General features: G+C 49.3%; 1 protein-coding gene across 2 annotated transcripts in view; it reads left to right on the top strand.

Moving 5' to 3' along the window:
- ASTN2 (astrotactin 2) overlaps positions 1 to 21230 on the top strand; it is a 639084-nt gene that overhangs the window by 601594 nt on the left and 16260 nt on the right. The gene's annotated exons all lie outside the window — the stretch shown is intronic.

Here is a 21230-nt window from a genome sequence, read left to right as displayed (position 1 = left end):
GCTAGATGACAACTTGCAGTAGTCACTGAGGTGAGGTGGGTATAGAGGGTTGGGGTTCCCCAGAGGTGGGGAGACCCAAAGTGTGGGGGGCTCTGCTGTGGGGCAGCACCCCAAGGTAAGGGGCACTGTGGTCCGGGAGGGACATGGGGCCAGAGGTGGTGGAGATGACAGGGCAGGTAACCAAGGGTGAGAAACTGCCAGAGGAGGGTGCTCCTGAGCTGGATGAGCTAATTCCTGGACTGTCCAGAAGGAGGTGCCGTGCCGGTGTGTTGGCGGCACTCCTATATGCTGTAACAAGCCCAAGCACAGTGAGTGTGCTCCAGAGCTGAGCTAAAATGTGTTGCATTCAAGGTAGGGGACCAAGAAGGAAGGTCTGTAGAGCACTTGTATCCTGTTCTCTCCACTTGATAGCTTTGTCCTTGGTTTCCCATAAGAACTCCAGCCTGGTGGAAAGAACCCAAAGCCTTCCCTTCCCTTCCTGGGGGGTAGCCCAGGGGCTGTTACCTTTTGCATTAAAAAGCTCCCTCATGCCAAGCGTCAGAGAATCCCCTCATGTGACTCATTGGTTAACCATTGGGGATCGACAGCCATTGTCTGGAAGGAATCCAAGTGCTGGGTGGGAGGGGTTATGAACTACAAGATTCTGAGGTTTCCTTATCTCTGGCATGTCTTGCATTGTGGGACACCCCACTCTTCAGCCTTTGTGGGAGCCCCGCCCTTCACAGAAATGGAGACTGTTTTTTTGTTTTATTTGGATCACCCTGTAGAATCCAACAGAAAACACCATCCCCTGCAATAGGTTTCCATAGGATGAGATCAACGTATGCCTCCTTTCTTCCTGTCGTACTTCATGTCCAGCTGCCTTCCCTCCGCTTCTTATTGATCAACAGCCAGGTGGCCCTTCTTGCGGGGAGTGATTCTGCAGGATCGGTGCCCTTCTCTTCCCAACTGCCTTTTACAAGAGCCCAGCACATCGTCTGCCCTCTGAGGGTGAGCGCAGGTGACTCTGTCTCATAACCGTCACAGACTCAAATGGCTGAATTTCAGGCCAAGATTTTATTAAGAATAGAGTTTGGGGGGAGGGATCAAATTACCCCATGAGAAGCACTCTGTGAGATGTACTAGCCTCATTCTCAGCAAGATACATGCGATAGATGCACGTTTTTACCATCTGTTTATCATTACGGTATTACAGTGGTGCTTAACGGTGCTGACCAAGCTCAGGGCCCCATTATGTTAAGCACTGCACTTACACATAGTCAGAGACTGTCCCTGACCCAAAGAGTTTACAAGCTAGAAAGACAAAAGCGAAAGGATTATTATCTCCACTTTGCAGAGGGGGAGCTGCGGCGCAAAGAGCAGAGGATTGTGTCTTCACTGCAAATGAACTTGTTAGCCTTGTTCAAGGCAGAGCGGCCACACTGCAAAATAGCACTCAAGCTGCTGCATCCGCACTGGAGCCGCACTCACTGGTGTGTGGTGCTAAGGGGGACCATCCCATGGTGTTTTGCACTGCAGTAAGCGGAGCCACTCCATGTTTCTTGCCCTGTGAATTGTAGAGAACTTGTTTGTCCTTCCTGGGCACATGGGGGGAATTGTGGGAAGGCACTGGAGGGCTAGCTGCCCTGGGAGTGGAGTTAACCTGTGTCCTCACTGCAGAGTGGTGGTGTTGGCAGCTGGGGAGTGTGCAAACGTGAAGAGCCAGCCAGCTGCATTTACAAGCACCACTACACTCAAGGGCCTTTTTGTGGGGAAGGGACTCAAGCTAGAGGCACAACTTGAATTATAATTTGAGTTAATTTTGCAGCAAAGGCAAGCTCCAAGTGACTTGTCCCAGGTCACGCAGGAGAGCAGGGAACTGAACCCACCTTTTTGGAGTCTCACACCAGTGTTTTAACCTTCTTCTCATTACACGGCCAAACACAGCAGCTTATTTCTCTGCTGCTCCTTTCCCTGCATTTCCTTTAGCGAAAAAGCCTTTCCTATCCAGGTAGCTGCCGTCTACCCTTCCCACTCATCGTCTACTGTACTTTCCAGCAATTATTCGATGTGCATAACTTTATGCCAATCCAACACCCCCCCTGCCCCTGACACACACGAGTTGATTCTCAGCTCAGATTTGTTTTCCTCACCCTCCAATTCGTGGTCTGTTCTTGGAAGAACTTTTTGGGGAATGCTGGTTAGCCTGCTTTAAAATGTTTACTGTCCCTGAGGGAAGACATAATCCTTCAAAACCACTTGCTGGCTGCCTCAGATCTGAGTTTAGAGATAGCGTTCCAGTATTCGGATGCAGTACCTCCATGTTAGCGATCATTCATTTCTGTATCAGATGGGAATGGCCGATAGAATAAAATCCAAGATGATTGTCAGAGATGATTTAAAAAAAAACCCAAAGAATGCAGAGAAATCTCTGTTCAATTTGATAGTTTTTTGGAGTATTTTATGTAGAACTGTCATACATTTCTACTGGCTTTGCCCTTTATTAAATTCTGTAGAATTTTTCCGTAATAGCAATATCTAGCCGCTCATCCACCCATCGGCCTTAACGTATTCACGGTAGAAACGCTAAACAACAGACCATGGAAATGCTAAACAAACACCTTCACTGCTGCTCCAGGATGTGTTTTGGGTACATACAGTGCAAGGAACAGAGCTGACTGGGCTGGCAATAGCAGCTGGGAGTTGCATATGTCAGTTGTGTCACCGCGTTATGCACCATAGGCCACACTACTCATAGATAAAGACGCACAGATGTTGCCCCTGCATACAGCACATCTCCCCCAGCCCAGCCTTGTTGATGTCCCAACAGTACCATCTTCTCGCTGCACAGTTTTTGTGGTGCCAGCCATAGGGAAGGCAGCTCCAGGCACGTGGCCAGCTTGGAATGTGCAGTGGATCTCTTTGCAGGGCACTCTCTCTGCCTGCTTGGATAATGGCACTGTAAACACAGAGATGGCATGACCAATCAGGCAGGAATTCAGGGCCTGACAAAAGCAACCGAAAATTTCTTTCCTTCCAGGGAATGCTCCCTTCCTATTGTCTGCTTGTTATTCACCACAAAGGGCAGGGACGGGGGGATGCCTGTTTCTTAATTGCAGAGTCACCGTTAAGCAATAAGCTGAAATGCATTCTTGCGGCTTGTGTGGAGGGGCTGATTTTTATTTATGATTGTAATGGTTTCTGAATAGGAAGACTCACAGAGACACCCTTCCAGACTCTGCTCCTGCTCCTGCTCCACCGAAGTCAGTGGGAGTTTCCATTGACGTAAACGGTAGATCAGCACCGTCATGAAGCCACACACTTGCTCACCCAAACACACCGGACACATTTCTCTGGAAATCCCTCACCAGTATACTAGCATTGGGCACCTCCACCAGCGGTTACAATGGTGGAAGCACTAATGTAGACAGGACAGCAGCATATTGGCCGCCATGGCACCTAATGTTGCTCAGAGCAGGTCTAGAGGGACAGTGATAAACGTGCTGGCTGCTCCCAGGGCTCTGTCCGTACTGGCAGTCTCAGTTTTGCCCCCACAGCGGATGCCTTGCTAGTGCAATGGTGGGAGGTTTCCTGAAAAGACACAGTGTAGACAGACTTTAGATCCAGTTGTGCAGTCTGCCTCTTTTTTACACTCATGCATAGCACATTTACGCACAATCTTCAGTAATTAGACACAAACACCGTCCGTGCCAATACAGAGACACCCTAATCTTGAGATATACTAATAATACTTGGCATTTATATAACACTTTTCATGTGCAAAGCACTGCAAAGACATTAAATACTAGTCGCACACAGATATCCTGAGGTACAGGCAAGTACACAACTCTGCTCACACAAAAACATACCCATGCACACTCGCCCACACAAAATCCTGTAAAATTTTAACACTTTCCCCTATAGGCAGATCAGCACTTACTTGGAGTCAACCCTGTGTACATAGAAAAACTGTATTGTGAGAAACTGGGTTGTCTGTCTATCTGTCTATCATAGTCATTTATAGACGTGCCCGTCACCTCGGTAATCTAAGTGCTTAACAAAATCACAAAAAAGCAAAAGAATGGGGAGAGAATGGTGTTTTCTCACTCTGTTTCCCTGAGTACAAAGCACAGTCCGCTTGTGCATCTCGTTGTCAGGGAATGTTGTGAAGGCTGAAAATATAAATGTATTTTAAAAAGAACTAGATATGTTCATGGAGGATAGGACTATCAGTGGCTATTAGCCAAGATGGTAAGGGCACAACCACATGCTCTGGGTGTCCCTAAACCTCTGATTGCCAGCAACTGGGACTGGACGACAAGGGATGGGTCATGCAATAATTACCCGTTCTGTTCATTCCCTCTGAAGCATCTGGCACTGGCCCCTGTCGGAAGACAGGACACCAACTAGATGGACCTTTGGTCTGACCTCATATGGCCATTCTTATGTTCTTATGGGGTGTGAAGTGATATGTACAATGATTTTATTTACATATGTATTTATTTATGGGCATTGTTTCTGGGGTGTGTCTCACACTTCATTCTGAACACACTCAAGTTTGGGCACAATCTGATCACTTCTGGCATTAAGTTCCATAGCCTATGTCCTCAGCTGAGAACACTCTGCTCCTAGCTCTTGGGGTCAGTCCAGCTGCCTCATCTGGGGGCAGGGCGGATGGTCTTGGAAGGTCACGAAGGGTGACACAGATGGAGAGATGGAGATAACCGAATCCCTGTTCATTGAGGGCTTGTAGATTAGGGCCAGGGCTCTAAATTCTGTTCCAAAATGAATAAGGCACCGGAGGAGCTGGCAGAGCACAGGTGGGATGTGTTCATGTCAGCAGTCTGCACTGGCCTCAGGCATGTTGTGTTGGTTGTGTTCAGACCCAGAGAGAGTGAGACAAAAAGCTTGCTCACTGTGGCTGAGTGTTCTCCTGAGAGCAAACCACAGTCCTCTAGGCAGCCAAATAGCTTTCAGTGGAAGAGCATTTCCAGATCCTGAGCGCAGATCTGATGATCTATTGCTCCAAAATCAAAGAGTGTAATTAGGAGACTGTAATGCGTTAGACCTCAATAGGCAGAAGGTTCAAATAAGAGAGTAATACAGGCAGTGATGGACTCCAGGCATACAACAATAGTGTCTTATGTGTGACAGGATAAATTTGGTAGAAAAGCCAGTCAGTCATTTTTCGACAAAATGTCTTTCAACGCAACCTAAATATTTTGCAGAATCAAATTGGTTTGGACAAAAATTTCTTTGGGAAGGTTTCTCAGGTCCAGGATGGAATTTTGAGAGAGACAGGTCTACCCCATGTTAGCTAGGAGCCTGATAGTTAGGACAATCGCCTGAGATGCAGCAGACTCACGGTCAAGTCTCTGATCCAAGTACAGTAGTTGAGGGGCAGGACCGGCTCCAAGCACCAGCAAAGGAAGCAGGTGCTTGGGGCACCCAATGGAAAGGGGTGGCACGTCCGGGTCTTCGGCGGGAATTCGGTGGCAGATCCCTCATTCCCTCATCGAGGGAAGGACCCGCTGCCAAATTGCCGCCAAAGAATGAAGTGGCACAGTAGAGCTGCCACCGAAGTGCCGCCAAGCGCGCCTTTATTTATTTATTTTATTTATTGGCTTCGCCACTTGGGGCGGCAAAAAAACTGGAGCCGGCCCTGTTCAGGGGCGTGAATGTAGGTCTCCCCCATTTCTCGCTTAGTGCTCTAACCTACAGAGTCAGCGTCTTGTTCTCTGGGCAAATGAATATTTAATTATTTATACAAAGTAGAACAGCGCCAACAGGAGAGACTGACTCTATAGCCCAGAGTTGTGGGGCTCGTTCAGAGAAGTGACCCCCATATCCCCAATCACTGGGCTGTTGGCTATTGTAGGTTGGGACTATCTTTCAATCTCTCCTATTTTTTCTTGAAGCATGTCGAAAGGTCTAGTTTTCATGCTGAGGTGGGACACTTCTTGAAACCTTCACATTTTTTGACGAAATGGAATTCTTCTTTTCCCGCCAGTCGTCGTCTGTAGTCATCCCATAACTGAATACCGATTGTGTCCATACATACATGGTTACTTAGCATTGATATATGGCAAATGATGGGATTGTTTATTTGGACTCTTTTCCCATGACCCAGGCAGTTAGGTTGTGATTCCTGCATCATCTAACAATTGCGGGAGCCCAAAATCTGCAGTAAACAGCAGGGGCAGGAAAGAGCCAGAGTCAAGCATGTGGAGTGTCAGAGAGATGCAGTGGTAGGTTGGGCCTGCATCCATGTCATGTGACAGAAACAGCTCAGCTCCCACACTAAGTTTGGTTGGGTTGGCTCAGTTTTTGGCTGCAGCACGGCTCACCCCAGCCACTCAAAAATCATGAAATTGACTTAAAAATCATGGGATTTTAAAACATCATAATATGTTTTGAACTCTGTTTATTTGCCTTCTGTTTTTTGAGCCTTTCGGGTTTTGCATTTTCAAGCTGCAACTACTAGGCCTAGAAACTTACTTTTTGTTCTGTATTGGAAGCTGAGATTCTCTCATAATCACAGGACTCCAGGAGCTGGGGGTTTAAGAAAAACACCAGACTAGTGACAAAATTGCAAGAGTTGTATATTTTGGGTGGGAAACCTGTCAGGAAGATGTCATAGCATCTCTGAGGTGCTACAGGCAGTGACATTATGTTTCAGCAGAAGGTAGTCTTCCATCTAAGTCATGAACTAGTTTCCCACCATGATGGTAGAGGGCACTGTGCTGCTGGAGCTGCTGTCTTTTGGAAAAACCAGATATTCTAGCATCATGTTTTTAAAGGCATCCTGGCAGTTTTTAAGAGCTGGAGTTTTAACCCTGATTTCCTGGACAAATCTAAATCAGGAAATTGCATTCTGCTTCCCTACATGTCCCCCGCAGCTCCTGCAGAATATACACGATCAGAAGTCTTGAGAGGCATTGCTGTGTTTGCCATTCAACAGCTGCTGCATTTCACCCCAGAGGTGGCTGCATAGCAATGGGTGGATGAAGCCAAATATTTATTGTTCTTATAAAAGTAACGTTCATATTATTCTACCAACAGCATCAAAGAGGAAAAGCGCCAGGTGTGCGATGCTGGCTGGGTGGCCTATAACCCACTGGAGACCTGGGAAAACATGAGGAGATCCTGGCAGAGGAAAGCTTAGCATTAGATGCCTCTGTGTTGTGATGCAAGCCCTGCCCCATCTTAAGGAAAGGCATTTCTGATTGGTGGGCGTGTAGGGTAATGCCTTGAGCATGGGGCTAGGAGCTGCTGAGTTCTAACCCAGCCTCTACACCTGTTGTCTTGGGCAAGCCACTTAGTCCCACTCTTTTGCCTTGGCTTCCCCAGGAATCATTTAATGGGCCAAATTCAGTCTTGATGTAAGTGGGTGCAATTCTGTAGACTAGGGTTGCCAACCCTCCAGGATTGGCCTAGAGTCTCCTGGAATTGGCACTGATCTCCGGGTGATGACTGAAAGCAATCTGGGAAATCTGAATAGGATATTTTAAGAAAATGACATTACATCAAGTTAGCAGGGGGTGGAAATCTCCTGGAATAGCTTCAGTCAGAGTTGGCAACCCTACCATAGACTTCAATGGAGTTGCACCCATTTCCATCGGGTCTGCGTTTGGCCCAAGTAGCAATCTAGAGTTTCTCTGCTCAGCCTAGGAACATACATTGTATATCACGAGTCTGCCTACACCATCCCTCCTGCCCCCTCACTCACCCATACACACAGAACATTCGCATGGAAAGAGCCTTTCTGGGTTTTCTCCTGTTTCTAATGTCTCCATTTCCCCAGCTGGTGAGATTCAGATGGACAGTATAAAAGGGCTGGGCTGGGCTTGTCAGCAGCTCCATGGAGCCTGTATCTGAGAGATTCCCCCTAGCCCTGCACTCCAATGGGTGAATTGATGGCTAAGGAAGTGCTGTGGCTGATTTACTCAGAGCTGGACGTGCTCAGCTTGAGTCCTTCCCTTAGAATATCAGGGTTGGAAGGGACCTCAGGAGGTCATCTAGTCCAACCCCCTGCTCAAAGCAGGGCTAATCCCCAAATGGTCCCCTCAAAGATTGAACTCACAACTCTGAGTTTAGCAGGCCAATGCTCAACCCACTGAGCTATCCTCCTGCCCTGCTTCCCTTTTATTTTCCTCATGCCTACGCTCCAAACAGTCCCCTCCACCAGGCTGGATGCAGTCACTTTGCTGCCTGCCCTGCCGATGGCCCTGGTGTCTGCGGGTCTTATCAGCTTCATTTCCTACCAGGGCGATCCTCATTCTCTGGCACCAGCAGGGTCTCCTTACCTCAGCTCTGCCAGGTCAAAAGCTCTGCAACCACTTGGCATGAAGTTGTGCTCTGGCTGTGGGATTGTGGCTGACTGGCAAGACAGCAAGTCTCACTGGGTACAGCAGATTGGCTGGTGTCTGTGGTGGGACCCGTGTGAAGGTGATTAGAGACAAGTCCCATCTGAGGAGTCCGATGGAAGGCGTTGACTGGTGTCAAAGGGAGTCCTGGTGCTGGATCCAGGACCAGTGGTGGGTGATCCCTGTGTTTCACCCCAGACCCACGTGAATCGATCCTTTCCCAGTCATTCTACCCCTCCACAGGCTTTGAGGCGGATGCACCATTGCGTTAACCTATGGCAGCCCAGCCTTGTTTCTACTGTCTCCCACTCAGTTGCAGTGATTGGCAACTTTCTGAGTCTTTGAGGTGATGTTTGGAGACATTTTCTCCACGCAGGGACTGGTGTAGTTCAAAGCCCAGATTGATACTGCTGCTGGCCAACCATTGCCAGTGATTGCCCTGCGCTGGGAGTGCTCCTGACAGCCTTGTGCCATCTGTCCTCCTCAGTACCCATAGAAAGTAGCTGCTGTTAAATGCCCAGGGTCTGCACCCTAGTGGGGGAGGGGGAGGGAAGGAAAACAACCAAACACACACACAGTTAAAATCCCATCTGAGAGTTTATGGGAAAGTTCAAAAATTCCCCCCACCCCCCGCAAAAAGATGGAAATGTTTCCATTTCCAAAAATAACTAAAAGCTGTCCCACAATAGTTTGTTTATCAGTTTTTGGTTTTTTGTTCATTAAAAAAAGAAAGAAACATTTCCACGAGGAAATTTGGGGGAATTGTTTTGTAAAATTCTTTTGATGTTTTTCATGGAAATCCTGTGCCTTTCATCCCTTTGCTTTTCCTCTCACGCAGGGACCTCAGCTTGCCCTCCCCCATGCAAAATATGCCCCTCATTCTATCTGCTCTTGGTTCAAGGCTGAAATCAGAACAAATAATAATATCTAGCTCTTCAAAAGTCTCCTTGCATCTTCAGATTTCAAAGAATTTTACATTATCAGTAGCATTATCCTCCTTTGTATATAGGGAAACTGAGGCACAGGGCAGTGAAGAGACTTGCCCAAGATCACTCACAAGCCCAGACTAAGTAATTGAACCCAGGTCTCCTGAGTCCTACTCTAGTGCCCTATCTACTAGGCCACACTTCCTTCTGTCACCTGGCTCATAGAGACAATCAAACAGGGCCAAACTTACTGAAATTCTCCAGAGTGAATTCAGCAGCTCCTGCTGCACTCTCCCTGTGGCAGATTGATGTTCTCATGGGGATTCCAGGGCTCAGGGGCTCTCATGGTGCCTCTGCCTGCATGAGGGGCTGTAGAATGACCTCATGGATGGTCCTTTGCACAGGTCCCATTTGTTTTCAGTGAGCGTACAGCATCCCTTCACATCACGATCGGTAATTGCATTGGCATTCATTTTTCAGCGGAAGTTACTGGTTAAAATAACGCAATTCTGATCCTGATATCTGGTGTCCCACTGGTCTTGGACAGTGCTTCTGTCACTGTCTTGTCTGTGCACCTGGAAATCAAATAGCTGCAAGCATTAAAAAAACCAAAACTGTCCAGGAAAGGATTTGCCCGTTCCCCCACGCTTTACCCCACAGTGGTAATAGCAGCTCTAGATTCCAGTGCTGACAGGACCCCTCCCGCCAGTGTCTGAGTTCGGTGTCAGTGTGGGCTTTTTAGTGGGGCAGGCAAGTACGGTTCACCATTTTGCATCTCTCTGATTCCTGCTTCACTTTGCTTCAGGGTTTAGTGACAGAAAGAACCTACAAGGTCACATCTAGCCCCTTCTCTGACCCGGCAGGATGGGTTCCTACACTCTATTCGGGAATACCATCTCCAGTCTAGAAATGTGGTCTACACCATTTGGCAGCCTGCATGAGAACATAGGACTGGAGGATCTCCCAGGTTATCAAGTCCAGTCCCCTGCTACCCCATCGTATAATCCCACCTGTCAACACAGTCAACCCTCATGGCTAGCAGAATGTTCCTGATACCCAGCCCTACGTTCTCCTTTGCTCAGCTTCATCCAGGCAGCTTTACCTTAGTCGGAGCTCCTGCTTGCCCCCTAAGCAGTTCTGTGCACTCCTTGGTGTTCCCCCCATGCACTCTCATGATAGAGCATGAGAGTGGGGGGAACTGGAGGGAAGAAAAGGGGGATTCAATCCATTTCACAGCTCGCCCCACAAGGCAGGTTTTTATCCCCACCGCTTCAGGTTACTTTCCAGCGAGTTCACTCTCCTTTGTCGCTCCCCCAGAAATGCACCAAGCATCGATTCAGTTGTTGCTGCAGCAGGAGGGCTGTTTTACTGATGGCAGCGGTGTCTTCCCTATGTAAAGACACCCTCATGCAGAGCCAAGTGCAGAGAGGAGCATGGCAGAGGGTCTCTTGGGTTTGCAACACTAAATAACAGAAATAAATTCAGTCTTCTAGTTGCCCATTTCTCTCAGAAGTGACATTTACCAGTGGGCCTCCAGTGCTCTGGTGTGCCACCTCATCTTGGAGAAAATGAAATTGTAGGTCAGGGCGTGTTTTCCTGCTTCCAATCATAGGTGTGTCCGTGCAGAAAGTAGAGTAGGCTAGAAAAGGAGAAAGGGTGAATGGGGATGGCTTCTGTGACACGTGTTAGGGGTCTCGGGCCAATCACTGCGTCACAAAACCCATCAGCACAGTTAGTGCCCAGAGACCCAGCTCAGGAATGGGCCCTTGTTTCAAGACTGACCACCTAGAAGTGGTCCTAGCAGGTCTGTGACATGGGACAGCCGGCAAAATTTTCCCTGCAGCTGTCCCCTGTTCTCGGGATAGTGAGTTTCACTCTCCAGCCCTGTCAGTCCTGCGCCTTTTGAGTTTATTTGCCGACTTTTAAAAACAGGACCAGAAAAAAGAGTCACCGCAGAGCAGAAAGGGAAAGAGAGAGAGAACCAAAGGGGAAAATAAAGGTCAGGGAAATGGGTCAATGCACCTTAGCACCTTTCATCTCTTCCCTCCCTTTCCTGCTGGGGTCTCCACGGAGAACCAGATATAGTTATTTTGCTACCATTGCACGCCTGCAGAGTGAGTCTCTCCATCACTGAGGTGTGTGCTGAGCCAGGCAGCCCTTCCGAGCACTGCACATAGGCACTACTGAGGATATCGCGGGCCTCAATATAAACCCTCTTGATGAGTGTGAGTGTAAGAGCCAACTGTGAGGAAGGGAAGGAAATGGCTACTCCCCATGCAGAGCGAAGAGAGCTGGAGGTGGAGGCCAAAGGCCGAGTTCCAACACTTCACCTGGGACCTTGCAAATCAGGATCCAACACAGTGACAGTTCTGGAGAGCTCAAAAACATGAGAACAGGAGATTAACTGGCAGCTGCTGCTTACTGAGGATCTGGGAAAGCAACCTGCTTTGGCGGCATGAGGCATGTTCATGCATAGGTCTTTTTACCCTATAATCACTGGCGGATGTGTGAGCGTTACTGGCCATGCCAAAAAAACAAAGGAAAACCTGGGAAACAGAACTGAGATCTATGCTGCATGTATGCACCTATCATGGCCTGAATGGCTCAGGCGATTTGCCCTGGGAGGCAGAGCCTTTCCCCTCCAGGCTACTAGATCTCATCAAGCTGATCATGATTCAGAGTCGTTCCCACTTGACGGCCGTTCAGTAACGGGTATATAATGTGCTGTTGGATCTCAGTCCAGTTGGCATTTGTCACACCCTTATTGGCAGTCTCTTAGTCTGGAGACCAAGCTAATCTCTCAGCCTTCGAACTGCAAGAAGAGGTGGAGCCTGTCGGTGGGGTCACGTAGAGAAGCTAATGTTCCTGCTGCCCATGTTGTACTTGGACTGTGAATAAACAAAGAGCATCGTGCTCCCAAGCTGAGCCACTCACCAGCACCAAATTGTTGCATAATTTGGGCCAAATCCAAAGGTGATGTGTTATTTAGAGTTTCCTACATTCCATTAGAATCCCTCATACTTACATGTCAGTATCTAAGCGAGAGAATGTTGAGCACGTCTACACAGTTTGGGCACCGATTTAATTAAATCAGTTTAAAAACAGATGGAGATAAATTGTCACCACCACCACCACCACCCATGTGTGGACACTCTTAAACCTATTAACGAATGATTGAATTCGGTTTAGTTTAAATTGATTACATGCCACCACACCAAGTTGCACCAATTAGACTTGCTTGTTTTCAGATCACCCCTTTGGCTACACCACTGCCACTGTGTATGTGTGGAGCAGGCCTTACTGTGACGTGCATGCTGCGAGGGGCCAGGAAGGAGGTGGAAGTGACACCAACTTAGGGCACGGCTACACAAGGGAGTTCCCAGCGGGCAGATGCACCGATGTAGCCGGGGTGAAAGTAACTTAAAGGACTTACTGGTACGCCGGAGTCCTTCGGAGGGGGAGGGGCCTCTACCGGAAGAGGCGGGGCTTTTAAATCCCCAGGATCAGGATTTAAAGGGGCCAGGGCTGGGGCTGTGGTAGCAGCATCTGGGAGCCATCAGCCCTTTAAATGACCCCTGGAGCTACCAGCTGCAGAGGTGGCTGGGAGCCTCGGGGGTGATTTAAAGGGCTTGGGACTCCATCTCCTACTACCACAGTGGAGCCCTGGGCACTTTAAATCACCATCGGAGGGGGCCCCGGCCACCTGAGCTGTGCTGCCAGAGTCCCAGGTTAGGAGCGACGGCTGGGGGCTCGAGGGGTGATTTAAAGGGCCCGTGGCTCCGGCTGCCACTACCACCCTGGGCCCTTTAAATCATCCCCGGAGCCCTGCTGCCAGAGTCCTGGGGTAGCGGCAACAGTACTCCAGCGGCAAGTTAAAAGGCCTGAGGCTGTAGCAGTGGCCGAGCCCCTGGCCCTTTAAATCAGCAGCAAGGCTCTGGCAGCAATTTAAAAGGCCCAGGGCTCCAGCCGGTGCTGGAAGCCCCAGGCCCTTTAAATTGCTGCCAGGAGAAGCCGATCCGCCCCGGTACAGTGCACAGGCTCTTGCGTACCGGCTTACTTCACTTCTGGATGCAGCTGCTCCACTGTGAGCTTTCTAATGGAGATGGTCTAAGCCAACAGGAGAGAGCGCGCTCGTCGGTTTAACTACTCCACCGCCCGTGAGAAGTAGTAGCTGTGTTGGCAGGAGAAGGTCTCCTGCCGACAAAACGCTATCCACACCGGTGTGAATGTCGGTGTCACGTCCGGTGATTTATTCACACATGCTGAGCGACATAAGCTATGCTGACATAAGCTGTAGTGTAGACATAGCTGTAGGCTCCCACTAGAATTAGGGGGGGAGGGATAGCTCAGTGGTTTGGCCTGCTAAACCTAGGGTTGTGAGTTCAATCCTTTAGGGGGCCACTTAACAATCTGGGGCAAAATCAGTACTTGGTCCTGCTAGTGGAAGCAAGGGGCTGGACTCAATGACTTTTCAGGGTCCCTTCCAGCTCTATGAGATAGGTATATCTCCATATTTTTTTTTATAGAATTACTGAGGTTCAGTTCCAAATTTGGCCCTTTAACTCAAGAACATCTGGCTCCCCTCTACAGAGACTTCCCTTTGAGAATGACCAGAAATACCGTGGATTGCAGTAGCTGGACAGCTACAGGTTGGAAATGTTAACAGCTGAACCTAACAACTTGGATGGCAGAATAGCTGATGTGGGGTGTCCTTTGCTCCATGCAGAGGATGTGAAGTCACAGAGTGGGAATGCTGCTTTCTATCCTGTCTATAGTAAATGAATCATTCCCTAGTTTAACAGAGGGTTCTCACAACAGAGAACCTACAGGCTAAAGCCGCTGGCTAATTGTGTCCCGGGCACAAGAGCTTTTTGCATTTGGGGACTGCTGGACGCCATGAAGGCCTCTCAACGGCCAAAGTTGTTGGAAAATGACGTCTTTCAGACAGCAATGAGGTCCTGGCCACTCATTAAAGATACCACACCAGTATGTTTGCAGCATTTAGAACGTGGCTCAATGTGATATAATGGCCTTCCTTTTTCCATGTCCCACAGGAGCAAATCATTTCATCATTGTCTTGTGGTACTGTGTCACCACCTTTGTTATTGTGTCATATCATGACATATCCTTATCCCCCCAGGAATGTCCAAATACATTTTGGCCTCCTTAAACTCACTTACCAACTAAGCTGAGGGGGGACCTTGAAATCAGCACAAGTGGCTGCTATGATGTGAGTAACAGATTGCAAGAGGTATTGATGGAAATGCTCCATGAGGACACACTGAGTCCATTCTGCCCAGCAACTCCAGGGTATTCTCCAGTGTTCAGGACAACCTAGTTCTAAGTATCTGAAATGTGGTTGCTGCTACTTCACTTGGAAGACTATTCCATGATATGAGCTCTTATTGTCAGGACATCTTTCCCCCCTGGCATACAGCCTCAGGGCCTTTTCATAGTTAATTCCTTTACTCCTAATCTGCACCCTTCTTGGACCACACCATGAACAATTCCTCTCCTCTTCCATTGTGTAGATCGTCTTTTCTTTCTGTTGTTTATTTACCATATTATAGCCCTGTTACCATGCCCAGCAGTGCACAGTACCCAACTGAGGAAAATACCCCAGCCAAGTTGGAGGCTCCTGTTGAATTTACACTCTAATGCAGGGCTTGGCTACGCTTGAAAGTTAGAGCACACTAATGCAGCCCCAGGCGCCCTAACTCCCGACCTGTCCACACTGGCAAGGCACTTAGAGTGCCTGGACTCTGCAGCTGGAGAGCTCCTGGTGATCCACCTCCATGAGAAGCATAATGCTTATTGCGCCTTGGCTGAAATGCCCCAGCGGCAGTGTGGATGAGGTACTGCATTCTGATCGGCCTCCGGAAACATCCCATAATCCCCTGAAGTCAAGTGGCCACTCTTGTCATTGTTTTGGAATCGGCTGTAGGAATGTGGATATCGCCTTTCAAAGCTCCGTTTCTGACAGCCGGCATGTTTACCTGCTCCGGGACAAAGCAACCATTGGTGTGGAATGCTGCTTGCTATTAGTGTGTGAGAGAGGCATGGGGGAGAGGGGTCTGAACTTACAAGACAGCATGCTGACACATTCTCAGGACCCCAAAAACCCACTCTCTCCCCCCACATACACACAACACACTCCCTGTCACACTCCCCCCCCCACTGCATTTGAGAAGCATGTTGCAGCCACTTGCATGCTGGGATAGCTGCCACAATGCACTGCTCTTTGTGATGTTGCAAGAGCTGCTAATGTGGCCACGCCAGCGCGCTTCCAGCTGACAGTGTAAACACTCGGCAGTGTTTTCCCTGCTGCGGTCTCCAAATGCTGGTTTAACTCCCAGTGCTCTACATCTGCAAGTGTAACCATGCCCTAATGCAGGGGTGGCCAACCTGAGCCCGAGAAGGAGCCAGAATTTACCAATGTCCATTGCCGAATAGCTACAGTAATACATCAGCAGCCCCCATCAGCTCCCCCACCCTGCTCCCAGCACCTCCCACCCACCAGCAGCTCTGCTGATCAGCCCCTCCCCCTTCCTCCCTGCACTTCCCGATCAGCTGTTTCAGGGGTGCAGGGCCCTGGGAGGAAGAAGTGGGGAGGCTCAGGGGAGGGGGCGGGAAGGGCTGAAGTGGGGGCAGGGCCAGTGGCAGAGCCAGGGGTTGAGCAGTGAGCACCCCCTGGCACACTGGAAAGTTGGCGCCTGTAGCTCCAGCCCCGGAGTCGGTGCCTGTACAAGGAGCCGCATATTAACTTCTGAAGAGCCACATGGGGCTCCTGAGTGGCCACCCCTGTGCTAATGTTTACAAGGGGTAAGAAACAGGTGGTTGAACACAAAGCCAGACAAAAAAAGTTCCGGCGAGTTCCAACCTTTCCCCCTCGGAGGCTGTGAGGGATTTCAAGGGGAGCAAGATTCAAGTCCTTTATGGGTTGGGCTCATTATGACCGGAATGCGATTCCTGAGGTGGGATTTCAAAACCTCCTTGAAGGACAGGAGGGTTGTGGCTTAGTGGACATAAATAGTTTGCCTTTTTTTATTCTGACAGTTCACCAGAGCCAGGTTAGACTGTGCTGGACATAAGGCCCGCTGCCCATTGCAGCACAGTATTGAGGGAACCCTGCTGTGATAACCATGGTCCAGGAAGCTGTGTACCTTTTCTTAATTAACCCAGCCCTGCCAGCGTTCCTGGATCCGGTGACGGAATAACTTTCCCGTTGTGTCAGGGTGAGCTCAGTGACGAGTCAGGCAAGGTGCCGGTCTGGGCCCTTGACATCATCCAACGCTGCTGAAATATTTTAAACACTCTTCCAAGCAGAGACGCCACCTTCTGACCCCCCGTTGCGGTTGAAGAGATTATGTGAGCACTAATTACGAAGTGCTGCAATTACGTGTTGTCATAAACAGATAGCTAAGGGTTAATGTCTCTTTCACCTGGAAAAAAAAGTAACCTGAAGCACCTGACCAGAGGACCAATCAGGAAACCGGATTTTTTCAAATCTGGGACTAGGTTATGACATGATGTGCAGTGTAGTGGGAAAGATAGAATCCAGAAGCCAGTAGGAATATTATATTTTTCTTTTCTCTGCTAGGGGCTTTTTAGCAGAGAGGTTTGGTTTTCAAAAGGAACCAGAGAGAATTTTTTTTTCTGCTCTCTCTGGCAGTTGTGGCTTGCATATTAAGCAAGAAACCATTAAGCTGTGATAAACAGGTCTTTTGTCAGACAATAGCACTCCCATTAGGAGTCATATACCAGCACTATATACATGCAAATAAAGTGGTTTTTCTGGTTTACCTTACATTGAAAAAATTAGCTAAAGGAAGAAAGGGAAAAAGGTACTGTTGCTAGGCAGACCCCAGGAGGCAACAGAGCCTGCAGTTCAGACAATAAACACCAGAGGGCACCCCAACACAAGAAAACAGGAACCATATCTTCCAATACAAAAATGGAGGCTGAAGAACAAATCAAAGAAGCTGAACACAGGCGACAACTGGAAAAAAAACAAAAAGAGGTGGAGCTGAAAGAAAAGGAAGAAAGCATCAAACTGGCAGCCTACAAAAGAGAACAAGCAGCCAAAGAGGCAGCCCACAAAAGAAAACTAGAAGAAGAAGAGGTGGCCCACAGAAGGAAACAAGAAGAAGAAGAGGCGGCCCACCGCCGAGACATGGAAAAACAACAAAAAGAAATGGAAAAACAACAAAAAGAAAATGAAGAGAAGGAAAAACAGAGAAAACATGAACTGGACTTAGCGCAAGCTGGGCTGCATGCACCAGCCAATCCTAACAACCCTTCGCCAATTATGGTTCCACATCACAGAAAATTTCCCACCTACAAGGCAGATGATGACACCGAGGCCTTCTTGGAAAATTTTGAAAGAGCCTGTCTTGGGTACAGCATCCCTGAAGACCAGTACATGGTAGAATTGAGGCCACAGCTCAGTGGACCTTTAGCAGAGGTGGCAGCTGAAATGCCTAAGCAGCAAATGAACGACTATAAACTTTTTCAAACCAAGGCCAGATACAGAATGGGGATAACCCCGGATCATGCCCGTCGGCGTTTCAGAACCCAAAAGTGGAAACCGGATGTGTCATTTCCCAAACACACCTACTACATTGGGAAAAATTATGAGGCCTGGATATCAGGACACAATGTTAAAACCTTGGAAGAACTGCACCTCCTCATACAAATGGAGCAGTTCTTGGATGGTGTTCCTGAGAACATCACATGGTACATACAAGATGGAAAACCCAAAAATCTCGCTGAGGCGGGGGAGATCAGAGCCAGATGGATGGAAGTGGCAGAAAGCAAGAAAGCTACAGTCAAGGGGAACGAATACCCCAGGGGGCACACCGACCATAAATCCTACAACCGAGGACAGCCAAAGACCCCACATACAACCCAAGTAAAGCCACAGACGCCCTATTCTTCCACCTCACCAGTCTCCAGTAACTCACCTCGGCCCAGTGACCCATCAGATGGAAGATGCTTTAAGTGTAATGAACTGGGACATATCAAGGCCAACTGTCCAAAGAACGCCATCCGAGTGCAGTTCATTACACCACCATCACACAAAAGATCCCCAGGCCCAGATGCCTCTCAAATACCCTTGGAGCGAAGGGAAAATTTGAGAGTGAGCGGAAAGAAGGTTACTGCGTGGAGAGACACGGGGGCACAAGTGTCAGCTATCCACCAATCCTTCGTAGACCCCAAATTCATCAACCCAAAGGCCCAAGTGACAATTTACCCCTTCATGTCACAAGCTGTAGACTTGCCTACAGCTGAACTGCCTGTCCAGTACAAAGGCTGGTCAGGAATGTGGACTTTTGCAGTCTATGACAATTATCCTATCCCCATGCTACTGGGGGAAGACTTGGCCAACCAGGTAAGGAAATCGCCGCCAGTGAGCTTCCCCACTGTCTGCAATTTGGGGGGCGTGTCATAAACAGATAGCTAAGGGTTAATGTCTCTTTCACCTGGAAAAAAAAGTAACCTGAAGCACCTGACCAGAGGACCAATCAGGAAACCGGATTTTTTCAAATCTGGGACTAGGTTATGACATGTGTTAATAAAAACCTCTCGGCTTTAAAGGAAAATGCTGTGGTACGGATTGGAGCTTGGCTACAGCTGGGGCAGAGGTTAGGGATTAACTTGTGTTCGCACATTACAAAAATAAAAAATACCACGTGCAGAAACAGAGGACGCCAGGATTTCCCTGAAAATCCGCTGGCGGGAGAAATGTGTCGTTAGCTCTTTTTGCAGCTTGTCACCTTTGAGTTAAGCAGTTTGTGGAGAAGGAGGAGCGTTGTCCAGCAATTACAGCAGGGGATTGGGAGTCAGGACACCTGGGTTCCATTGCTGGTTTTCCCACCATCTCTCTGCAAGTCACTCAACCTGCAAGTGTCACAGTTCACGTCACTATAAAATGGGCCTTATCATTCCTATGTGCTGCAATTGTTTTTCATGTGCTATGACGCTCCCAGTCTAAACAACTTGTGTTATGTTAAGGGAGCACAATAGAAGGGTAAAAGCAGTGTCTCCGTGAGAGAGCACAGCGTGGGTTTCTCCTCTGTAACATGCTGCATCAACTGAGCTTCACAAAATGGCAACTGTCCCTGTCGGCAGGCAGACTCCTTGACAATGTATAGACAGGACTGTGCCCATGCAGCCCCCAGATGTAGTTAAGAAAGGACACTGCTTGCACTGATGGAGCATATCCCTTCCTTGGAAATGGTGTTAGCTGCCTTGGTGCAAATGGCAGTTTTCTTTGTCTCCTCTGGCGATGGGCAGGTCATAGCTACATAGCTTGATGGCCCTTGATGGCTGAATTGGGGCTAATCCCAGACAGGGCCGGTGTGGAAAAGAGCAGAAGCCAGTTTGTATGTTGTGTACGTGTGGTGCGTGCATGCTGTAGCTGGAGGTTGCATTCCCAGTCCAGGCAGATGTACATGTGTTAACTGTGATCGAGCTTGGATGCTACAAGTAGCAGCATGGCCAGGGTGTCGTGGCTAGTCAGAGCAGCGTGGCCAGGGCAGCATGGCTAGTCAGAACAGTGTGGCCAGAGTGGCGTGGCTAGCCAAAGAAGCGTGGCCAGGGTGGCACGGCTAGTCAGAGCAGTGTGGCCAGAGCGGCATGGCCAGGGCAGTGTGGCTAGTCAGAGCAGAGTGGCCAGGGAGGTGTGGCTAGTCAGAGAAGTGTTCCCAGGGCAGCGTGGCTAGCCAGAGCAGCGTGGTCAGGGCGGCATGGCTAGCCAGAGCAGCGTGGCCAGGGTGGCGTGGCTAGCCAGAGAAGCGTGGCCAGAGCAGCATGGCTAGTCAGAGCCGTGTGGCCAGGGCAGTGTGGCTAGTCAAGAGCAGTGTGGCCAGAGCAGTGTGGCTAGTCATAACTGCATGGTCAGGGCAGTGTGGCTAGTCAGAGCAGTGTGACCAGAGCAGTGTGGCTAGTCAGAGCAGCAGGGCCAGGGCAGCCAGGCTAGCTAGAAAAGCATGGCCAGGGTAGTGTGGCTAGTCAGAGCAGCGTGGCCAGGGTGGCATGGCTAGCCAGAGCAGTGTGGCCAGAGCGACGTGGCCAGGGCAGCGTGACTAGTCAGAGCAGAGTGGCCAGGGAGGTGTGGCTAGCCAGAGCAGTGTGGCCAGGGCTGCATGGCTAGGCAGAGCAGCGTGGCCAGGGGAGCATGGCTAGCCAGAGCAGCGTGGCCAGGGCAGCGTGGCTAGCCAGAGCAGTGTGGCCAGAGCATCATGCTTAGCCCTGTTAGACTCTTGGTACATACTCAGGTCACCAGCCTATCTGCTGCCTGTGGCCCCACAGCTACACTGCTGTTTGCAGCACACTAGCTCAATCACAGCTCGTGCCTGTACATTCGCCCAGGCTGGAAATGGCCCCTTTGGCTGCGATCTAGCTGTGCCCGTGTGGTAGAGAGCACGTCCATGGGGATGTTACTTCTGACACAGCCAAGGATGCTATGGACTTGGATCACAGCGAGGAGGTCATACAGCACAGTCCGGATCCCACGTCAGCCACAACAGCTGTTAGAAGAACAATTTTCACTGTCTCCCGAGAGCCGTTGGGTTTGACGTTAAGATAATAAGCCTGGCTGTGCTATTTAGTGGCCTGATCTGGCTTCAGTCAGCGGGTGCCCCATCACTGGGTGTCTCAGACCTCCAAGGCGGCCAGGTGAGCCCCTGCATTTTGTCAAAGGCGGCCCAGAAGACGTTTGTAGCACCGCCTGGCTCTGAGTGGATAAATATGGAAAGATGCCCACTGGGAGCCGCGCAGAGGATTGTGCTGGGATTTACCCAATCCCCAGCTGATAAGAAGCTCTCTGTGTTTTATGCTGTAAACTTCTGATCAGGACACTTGTTGCTCAAAGCCAAAAAAAAAAAAACGCTCACGGCCTGTTTGAGCAAAGATTCTTCCAAGCACAAGCGCTGTATTTTCCTGTCAGATGCTCTCC

Source organism: Gopherus evgoodei, chromosome 16, assembly GCF_007399415.2.
Source record: "Gopherus evgoodei ecotype Sinaloan lineage chromosome 16, rGopEvg1_v1.p, whole genome shotgun sequence".
Taxonomy (NCBI): Eukaryota; Metazoa; Chordata; order Testudines; family Testudinidae; genus Gopherus; species Gopherus evgoodei.
The sequence above is the reverse complement of the archived record's forward strand: the minus strand, read 5'-3'. Positions and strand labels throughout refer to the sequence as shown.